The sequence below is a fragment of the Mustela nigripes genome, chromosome 2 (genome assembly GCF_022355385.1).
Source record: "Mustela nigripes isolate SB6536 chromosome 2, MUSNIG.SB6536, whole genome shotgun sequence".
Classification (NCBI taxonomy): domain Eukaryota; kingdom Metazoa; phylum Chordata; class Mammalia; order Carnivora; family Mustelidae; genus Mustela; species Mustela nigripes.
Window position 1 is genome coordinate 200,984,343 of NC_081558.1, and position 8,641 is coordinate 200,992,983.

Here is an 8,641-nt window from a genome sequence, read left to right on the forward strand (position 1 = left end):
TGGGAGGTCACTGGGTTGACTTGTTCAGTCCCTGGTGGACCTGAGGAGTCTTGAGGAGGACTAAGGACACCAAACAAACCAGCAAAAACATCCGGATCCATTTGCTAGGGCTGCAAATGTGTTAACAGAGTAACACAAACTGGGTGTCTTGAACAACAGATGCTTATTGCAAAGAAATGTATCTTTTCATGGGGAAGGTGGAGATCTAGGTGTTGTCTTCTAAGGGAAGGTTCTGGTCCGGTCCTCTGCCCTCGGCTTGTAGCTTGCCATCTTCTCTCTGTGTCTCTTCATATCCTCTTCCCTCTATGTGTGTCTCTTTCTCTACACACAGCACCTTTTTTCTTTTTCTTTTTTTTTTTTTTTTGGCATAAGTACACCAGTCCTATTGGTCGGATAAGGATCCACCTTCACACTGTCCCTTAATTAATTACATCTGCAACGACCCTATTCCCAGATAAGGTCACAATCTAAGGTACTGGGGGTTAGATCTTCAATATTTAATTCTGGGGGGACACAATTTAACCCACAACAACATCCATGGAACAACAATCGTGCCAGCAAATGACCTTTACTTAAGCTTTTACTTGGAGCAAGCACTTTGCATCCATCCTTTTTATTAGCTGCCATAACAAAATACCATAGATGGGTGACTTAAACAATGAACACTGATTTTCTCACAGTTCTGGAGGCTGGAAAGGCCAAGATCCAGGTCAAGCAGGATTCTGGTGAGAACTCTGTCCCCGGCTTGTAGGCAGCATGCCTCCCACTGTGTACTCACATGACCTCTTTGTGCAGATGTGGAGACGGCTCTGGGTCTCTTCCTCTTCTTATAAGGATAAGAGCCTCACTCTTCTGACCTCATTGAACCCTGGTCACCTCTTCATAGGCCCTATTTCCTAATACAGTCACATTACAGGTTAGGGTTACAACATAATAATGAATGGCTGGAGGTGGGGGCCAAGACACACGAGTCACTCCATGGCAATCCCCAATGGAAAATCCTATTCTCCTCATTTTAGAAAGGAGAGAGAAATGAAGAAGAAGAAAAAAGAAGGAAAGAAAGAAAGAAAGAAAGAAAAGAAAAGAATAGAATGAGAAAACTGACACATAGGAAACTTAACCCCAGGTCCCACAGCTAGAACTATATACAATGAGATGCAAGTTGGTTTACTCCCAAAAACCATCCGTCCACGATTATTGGGTGTCCCAAACTAGGACGTAACATGAGAAAAGGGAAATCTAGATAGGCTTTGCAGCTGTCTATAATCAGCAGAGGGGTATGACACACCCTGGTAAGGACCATGGTTCCTTTCCCCACTGGCAACTGCACTATTCTGCTCCAGATCCTGAATGATCTAGAAGGCAGGGAGGCTGAACAATGGGAGCCATACACACGGGGCCGGGCTGGGTCTGAATCATATCTCCGCTACCTACTAGGACCGAAAGTGAAGTGTTTGATCTCTCTGTGCCTCAGGGTCCTGCATGGAAAGAGTTTCAGGCCATGGTCTGGCACATAGTAAATTTACACCTGCTTTAGAAATGTTACTTGTTATCATTATGGCCATATAAGCCTTAAGAATGGAGAATTTTTGTTAAGATTTTATTTATTTATTTGAGAGCGAGGGAGAGCACGAGAGAGAGAGAGAGAGCATGAGAGCAGAGGCAGAGGGAGAAGCAGGAAGAGACTCTGCACAGAGCCGGGAGCCTTGATCTCAGGACCCTGGGTCCATGACCTGAGCCCAAGGCAGATTCTTAACAGACTGAACCACCCAGGTGCCCCAAGAATAGAAAATTTTTAAATGCTTCCAAGTTCCTTAACCAACCCCCCCGCCATCTTTAAGCACTATGTGCTCTAACATGCTTTCAGAGGTTCCAGAAATGAATTTTCTGGCATCAGCTTAATACACAGTCTTCTAAGCTGTCGTCTGCCCTGGGGATGGAGACCCAGCTATGAAAGAGCTGCTCTGGGATCTAGCAGTGATTCTGCCTTATCTAGGAAAAGGCGCCAATCACAGGGCGATGAGGCTAAATCCGCATCAGACCACCACCTCTCTCTCCACATTTCTTTCTTCTTCCTCAAGGTCTGAAAGTTGATTACACTAACGCACAAGAATGAGTTACTCCACGAGTCTTCCAGCAGATATGTCCCATGTGTTAGATCCGTTTTAGTCCCCAGATCCCTTTCAGTCCCCTGTGTCAAATGACCTGCTCCCGGGAAATGTCCCCCTTTTGGTAGGACGGGAGAGGTCAAGAGGAAGACCATGAGGTCAACACTTTAAAACACTGGAGTCTCATATGCTCCAGGAAAATGTCCTGAAGGTGGTAAGGGGGCAAGGAAAGAATGCTGCAGAGGTCGACGTGAAAGAAGTTTCGAGCCCTGTATCCCAGCATCCCCAAAGACAAATGTGGGCAACCCGGCCTATACCTCTCAAACCGAACTCTTGACTCTGGAAGGGTCAAGAGTGGAGATGTCCCATGGAGGAGTCACTTGGGCCATTTCTTCCTCTGTTGGGGACCCTCCAGCCTCCGCTGGATTTCGTGGGGGAGAAAAAAGCCTCGCGTTTACTTCTGTGCGGCTGCCGCTTCTTTCTCCTGTGGAAGGGTTTGTCAAGACACCCCTGCCACCCAGTCGCAAAGAGTAGCAACTTCCCCTCCGGCCGACCGAGCGCTCATTTGAATGCGTTTCCTTTTCATTACGAACAAAGGTTGGAGTCCGAGCCTGGCAGCGCGGGGGCAGGAAAGTTCGCGGCGTGTGTCGGGAGAAAAAACACAGAGAGAATGACCCGCGAGAAAGGGAAAGGGGGAAACACCAATCCTCGGGGGCGCTGGGCTTTTTCGACTTTTCCTTTAAAAAGAAAAAAAAAAAAAAGTTTTTCAAGCTGTAGGTTCCAAGAACAGGCAGGAGGGGGCCGAGGCGGGGGGTTTTACAGCACAGGCGGCCGGTCGGTTATGAGTCACAAGTGGGTTATAAAAGGGTCGCACGTTCGCTGGCGCGGGCTTCCTGTGCGCGGCCGGCCCCGTCGGGCCGCCTGCAGCGTCGGGACCGGAGCAGACGCGAGCGCGGGGACAGCGGGGGACAGCGGAGGCCGCCGGGCCGCCAGGTACGCCGACCCTGCCCCCGCCCTTCCGCGCGCGGCGGCCCGCGGGTCCCACGGCCCCCGCCCGGCCCCAGGGGCGGGGGCGGCGCGCACGTGGCCGCCGGGCGCCCGTCGGAGGGGCGCTGTCCGCGGGGCCCGGGCCGGGCCGGGGAGGGGAGGGGAGGCCGCTCGGGGTGGGGGGCCGCGAGGGCAGGGGCGCGCGGAAGGGCGGCTGGGAGCCCCGGCCCTGGACGAGCTCAGCGCGCGGGGGGGGGGGGGCCGAGTGTGTGCGAAACGCACCCGAGAGGGACAAGGGTAGAGCCAAAGGGACTGCGTTCAAAACGAGTCCTCTTTCTTTTCTTCTGAAAAGCAGCTAGGAATAGACCTTAGTTTTCTAAGGTATAGAATCCGAACTTACCGGATACCAGTGCCCGTTTAAGGAACCTGAGGCCGGAGCAGAACCTTCAATGAACTTTGGGATGTATTCGCTCCCGTGGTGCCAAGGGTGCAGTTTTTTGGCAGAGCACACTGGCTCTCTTTATCCCTAAAACCCCTATGGGTGTCTATCCTCCACATTTTACAGTTCCCGAGGGTGGGTCGGGTCTTTTGATTTTTACATCATCCTAAGCAGACTTATTAGGATGATTATGAATCAGACTGAAGCTAGAATTACTGAAGCTGATGGCTGACAAAGATCTAAATGAGAATCCAGTCCTTAACGATGAGGGACCTTGAGGCCCAGAGAGGTGAAGTTACTGCTCCAATACCACACAGCAAGTCTAGGATTCCCCTATGATTTGAAGAGGCCAACAGTATCTAATGATGGTCATAATTTAACTTATAATTTGTGTCAGATAGATGAGGTTCAGTGGAGATAGACTTTTCACATGTTATGTAGATATTTCAAAGCCCAAGTCACTCATTAGGTCCATTTATCCCCCTGAAGAAATAGTGCCTCTTTTATATGGCTTTAACATAATGTATAATCTAAATGAGCTAAGGCAGCCTAACTTTTAATAATCCTAGGACTGATCATTTCAAATGGGTATGTATATTTAATTGCTTATTTGTGTGAACAGGAATATAAGCTAAAAAGTTGAGGAGGCAGTTTGCTGCACATTGTCTCATTTGATAGTCATAATGATAGGAAATTGGCAGAGTAGGTGGTGGTCTGCTCGTTTTGCCCACGAGGACGTGTGGCTCACAGAATTTGTGTTTTCTCTGGTAAGGTCATTAGGTTCTTAGTGTAAAGCCTGCCTTTAGGCACAGATGTGAGATGTAGGATGTGGGATGCTGGGGGTCGGGGAGGACTCGGGACATTAAGCCCTGTCAGTTCAGGCTCATTTCCATCAGACTTTGTTGCCTCCATGATTTCGTCAGAGGACCCAAGCGCATTCAGTAATTACTTCTGTTGCACGGGCTACTCCTTAACCGTCTGTAATAACTGGGTTTCCCCCACACGGCCAGTCGCTCACCTTGACCACAGAACAGAGCTTCCTAACCACACATATCAAGAAAGAGAATCATGAGCGCTGGCCGAGACCCGTTTCAAGGCAGAACAGTGGCATTTGCACTGATTTCTACTCTGTTTTTTTTTTTTTTAAGATTTTATTTATTTATTTGACAGACAGATCACAAGTAGGCAGAGAAGCAGGCAGAGAGAGAGGAGGAAGCAGGCTCCCTGCATCAGGATGCAGGGCTCGATCCCAGGACCCTGGGATCATGACCTGAGCCGAAGGCAGAGGCTTTAACCCACTGAGCCACCCAGGCGCTCCTTCTACTCTGTTTTTTACCTGACTAATCCTATGTAAAAAGTATAACTTAGTGGCCTTTAAAAAAAAAACAGAATCTCTAAGTGTCACGTTCCCTGCACGGGAAGGCCATCATCGCATTCTGTCTGTGCCAAACACCATGCTGGCTGCTGGAGAGAAGTCAGCAGGAGATGACAAAAGGACAGCCCTGCCCTCATGAATCTTAAAAATCCAAGAGGTGGACAGGGCTAACAGTACGTTGCTCTGCAAGTTGGCACGTCAGCTGCAGTGAAATACTACTTCAGCTAGTTCGGATGTGCTGTGAGTTCTGTCCTTTACTTTCCCATGGCCAACACGGAGAATGAATAACCTTCATCTTTCTTCATAGCTCAAGTCAGTCTTCTGTGAATCAAAAAATCCACTCCCGAAAAGCCCTCCTCGGTTTCAACTTTCAAATAGGTTTTTTGTTTTTTTTAAATCAGCTGTTTTATGTCATGACCAAGATCTGCCATAAAATCTCAAGGAGGTTTTTAGAGTATTAGTTCTTTTTCCCTACCTGAAATCTAATGGAAGCTGTCTGTGCTTTGCTCAGAAATTTTAAGAAGAGAATATACACGCATCCTCACACACAATTTTGCATTCATGGCAGTGGGCTTCAGGCTTCCTTGAATCTCTGTTGTGACCCCTCTTGGGGTGGACTTTCATAATCCGTGTTCTGAAGCCAGTGGAAGTAAATAGCTTGAATGATGGCGAGTGGCGTGCGGAGCCTCTACCTCACACCTAGACAGAACACCTCTGTCCTTGACTAGTTGGCATCTCTACATTTTTATGAGTCACCAGCTGTGAATCATAGCTGAAGCTACCGATTTTAATAGCTTTACTGCTCTGGTGGTATGCCTGGAACCCACAGCACAGAAGCCTGGTATTATGGGAAGGGCACCAGCCTGAGAACCATGGTAGGATTCTTGTCCCACCTCTGTGCAAATTTCAGTGCCTCGTTCTGCTCATCTCTAAAATGGATGGCTGGGTTTGAGTCATTTCTAAAGTCCCTTAATCTGATGAAGAAATTCTATGACCCCAGCATGACTACCACCTCACTTCACTTTCATACATCTTCTAAGGCGCAGCTGGACTCAGTGAATTCATTTCCTCTGTCCAAAGAGAGTCAGAGTAAGTAAGTACCAGGATCATTGACTGGAGAATGTATGGTTGTCTTTCACTGACCTTCAAAGCTGCCACATGTTGGCTGAAATTGGATAGAATAAGAAAATTGTGAAACCCTTCTTCTCAAGGATAGATGTTTAAATTTTTTAAAAGCCTCTCTCTATCCCACCTTTGCACTGACTCTGCTCTTTCTTAAATGTATTCCCTTTATCTCAGTCTCGTAAGGAAAACAGCACTTTTAACGGGATGACTGCTGTGTAATTCTCAACCACCATGAAACACGGAAGCTCTGTCCGATCAGTCTTGTCTTTGGGTTTCCAGTTCAGGGCCAAAAGCACACTTATCCTCAAAGTAACACGTCGCACGTCTAAGCGATTCAGCATCCCTGCTCACCAGACTTTCAGCAACATCAAGAACAGAGAACCGAAAGGCACAGTTCCTACCCCAACACACGATGACATACTAGGTAGAAAAACAAACTTCACAGCAGTCCAGTAGCATGGTTTAAAATTTAGATTTGTGCCAATTTGGTACCAACAGTGCCCAGTTCTGAAAAACAGCATCCACGTTTGGCAGATGGGGGTTAAGGCAAGGGCAGAAAGATGAGTGAAGAGTATCAAACAGCTGATTTAGTGAAGTTGTGCAACTGGTGTTTGGGTGAGGCAAAATGACACACGACGATGACATCTGTGTAAGTCTCCATAATGAGAATGTTCTATACACAGAGGAAGCAGAGGAAGCTCCTGGCTGTCCTAACCAAATGCTGTGCTTGGCCACCCTCGGGCCAGCAGAGTGGTTCAGAGCATGGACGCCAGAGCCAGGCTGCTTGAGTTTGTGTTCTCCAGTGCCCCTGCCCACCCACTCTTTAACCTGGGGCAGATCACTGCCCTGTCTGAGCCTCAGGGCCACCAGGGATCAGAGGGGAGGCTGATCTAACTCACTCCCAAAGCCGGTCTAAGGAATAAGAAGTCCAACTCGTGCCTGGCCCAGAGACCCATATAAGTGTTTGCAATGAGTTTGTATACATGTATAACCTTGCATATTTCAAGAAACCAATTTGGAAAGTGAGATATAAATTCAATTTGTAAAGGGTATAGGTACAAATGGTCTCTAGTTCTTGACAAGGTGAATACTTGTTTGGTTGTAAAGAGTTTTTGAGAGTTTCCTAACACACTTTTTTTTTGTCTCCTTAACCCAAAGAAAAACTAATAAGACACTTCAGAAAACTCCTAAGGAAACATTTTGGTATACATTTATGATTTGGAGATTAGGATACCAAAGAATTATTTTCCTTTGACTTGTGTTTGTTGATAACCTCTAATTTACATAGTGATTCAGTCAGACAGTTGTAAATGTATCTTGTACTTTTCAAATGACAAGGTGGTAGCCGGACAGGTACCTGCAGGCCCTCAGCAGCGACCCACGACTGATGCCGCTAGTACCGCAACCAGCATCCACTGAGCCTTGACTAGGAGCCTAGTGCCCATCCTCAGTGTTTCACGTTCACTGTGTCCTTCCATCTTCACAGTGACCTTTTGAGTAAGTTCTGTCACTATCTCCATTTTTAAAGAAGCAACTAAGACGTAAAGAGTTTAGTTAAATTGCCAAATATCACACAGCCAGGAACACTGCTGGGGTCAAGAAAGGAACCCAGGCAGGCTGAAAACAGCAGAGCAGGAACACTCCAAGACCTTCCACTTAGACTCACAACATTTGTCACATCAGCCTTCTTTCTCTCTGTCCCTATCCATCTCTCTCTCTCTGTTGGTGTCTGAATCACCGCTGGCATCTCACCTCTAAATGCTTGGACATGGGCACCTGGGTGGCTCAAGCATGAAGCATCTGCCTTCTGCTCAAGTCATGATCCCAGGGTCCTGGGATCGACCCCGCATCAGGCTCTCTGCTCAGCAGGAAGCCTGCTTCTCCCTCTACCACTCCCCCTGCTTGTGTTCCCTCTCTCTGTGTCTCTCTCTGTCAAATAAAAAATAAAATCTTTAAAATAATGGAATAAATAAATAAAATAAATGCTTGGGCACATGTCTCCTAAGAATGAGGGCACACTCCTCCACAATGAAATGAAAACACATATTATTACATCCAAGGGTGGTTTTAAAAAACAAGAACCTAATTTTTACCCATAACTTCAGATGATTATTTCTGGTAGTATCCTCCAGCTTTATCCTATAATGGCCATGCTTTATGGAAGGAGATCCAAGCCTGAAATCCCCCAAACGTAAGTAGTCCATTACTACTGCGGAGTAGCACCAGACCTCATTAGTGTATTTCCACATTTATAAGCTTCTATGATACTAATTCTCCAAAAATCTGCATATTAGTTCAATCTCACTGAGTTGCTCCAGTGCCAGAGCCAAGCCAGTTGTGCAAACAGAAATGCCTTTGAAGTATCTCAAGCATTTACTCTCAGAACTAATGAGTGTTAGCCATGTATCAAGCTCTGAGGTAGGACCCTGTCTCTGCCCTCAAGGATACCTCAGCCCTGAGGAAGAGACAAGAGAAAATCACAGCATGGTGTGAGGCAGAGAGAGAGGGTCACACCAGGACCCGAAGAGAGCCCCGCCTCCAGGAGTTCACTGTCTGTAAGAAAAAGAAAGAAAGCAAGGTGAGCAAGCCCGTATCTGAGAAGCAATT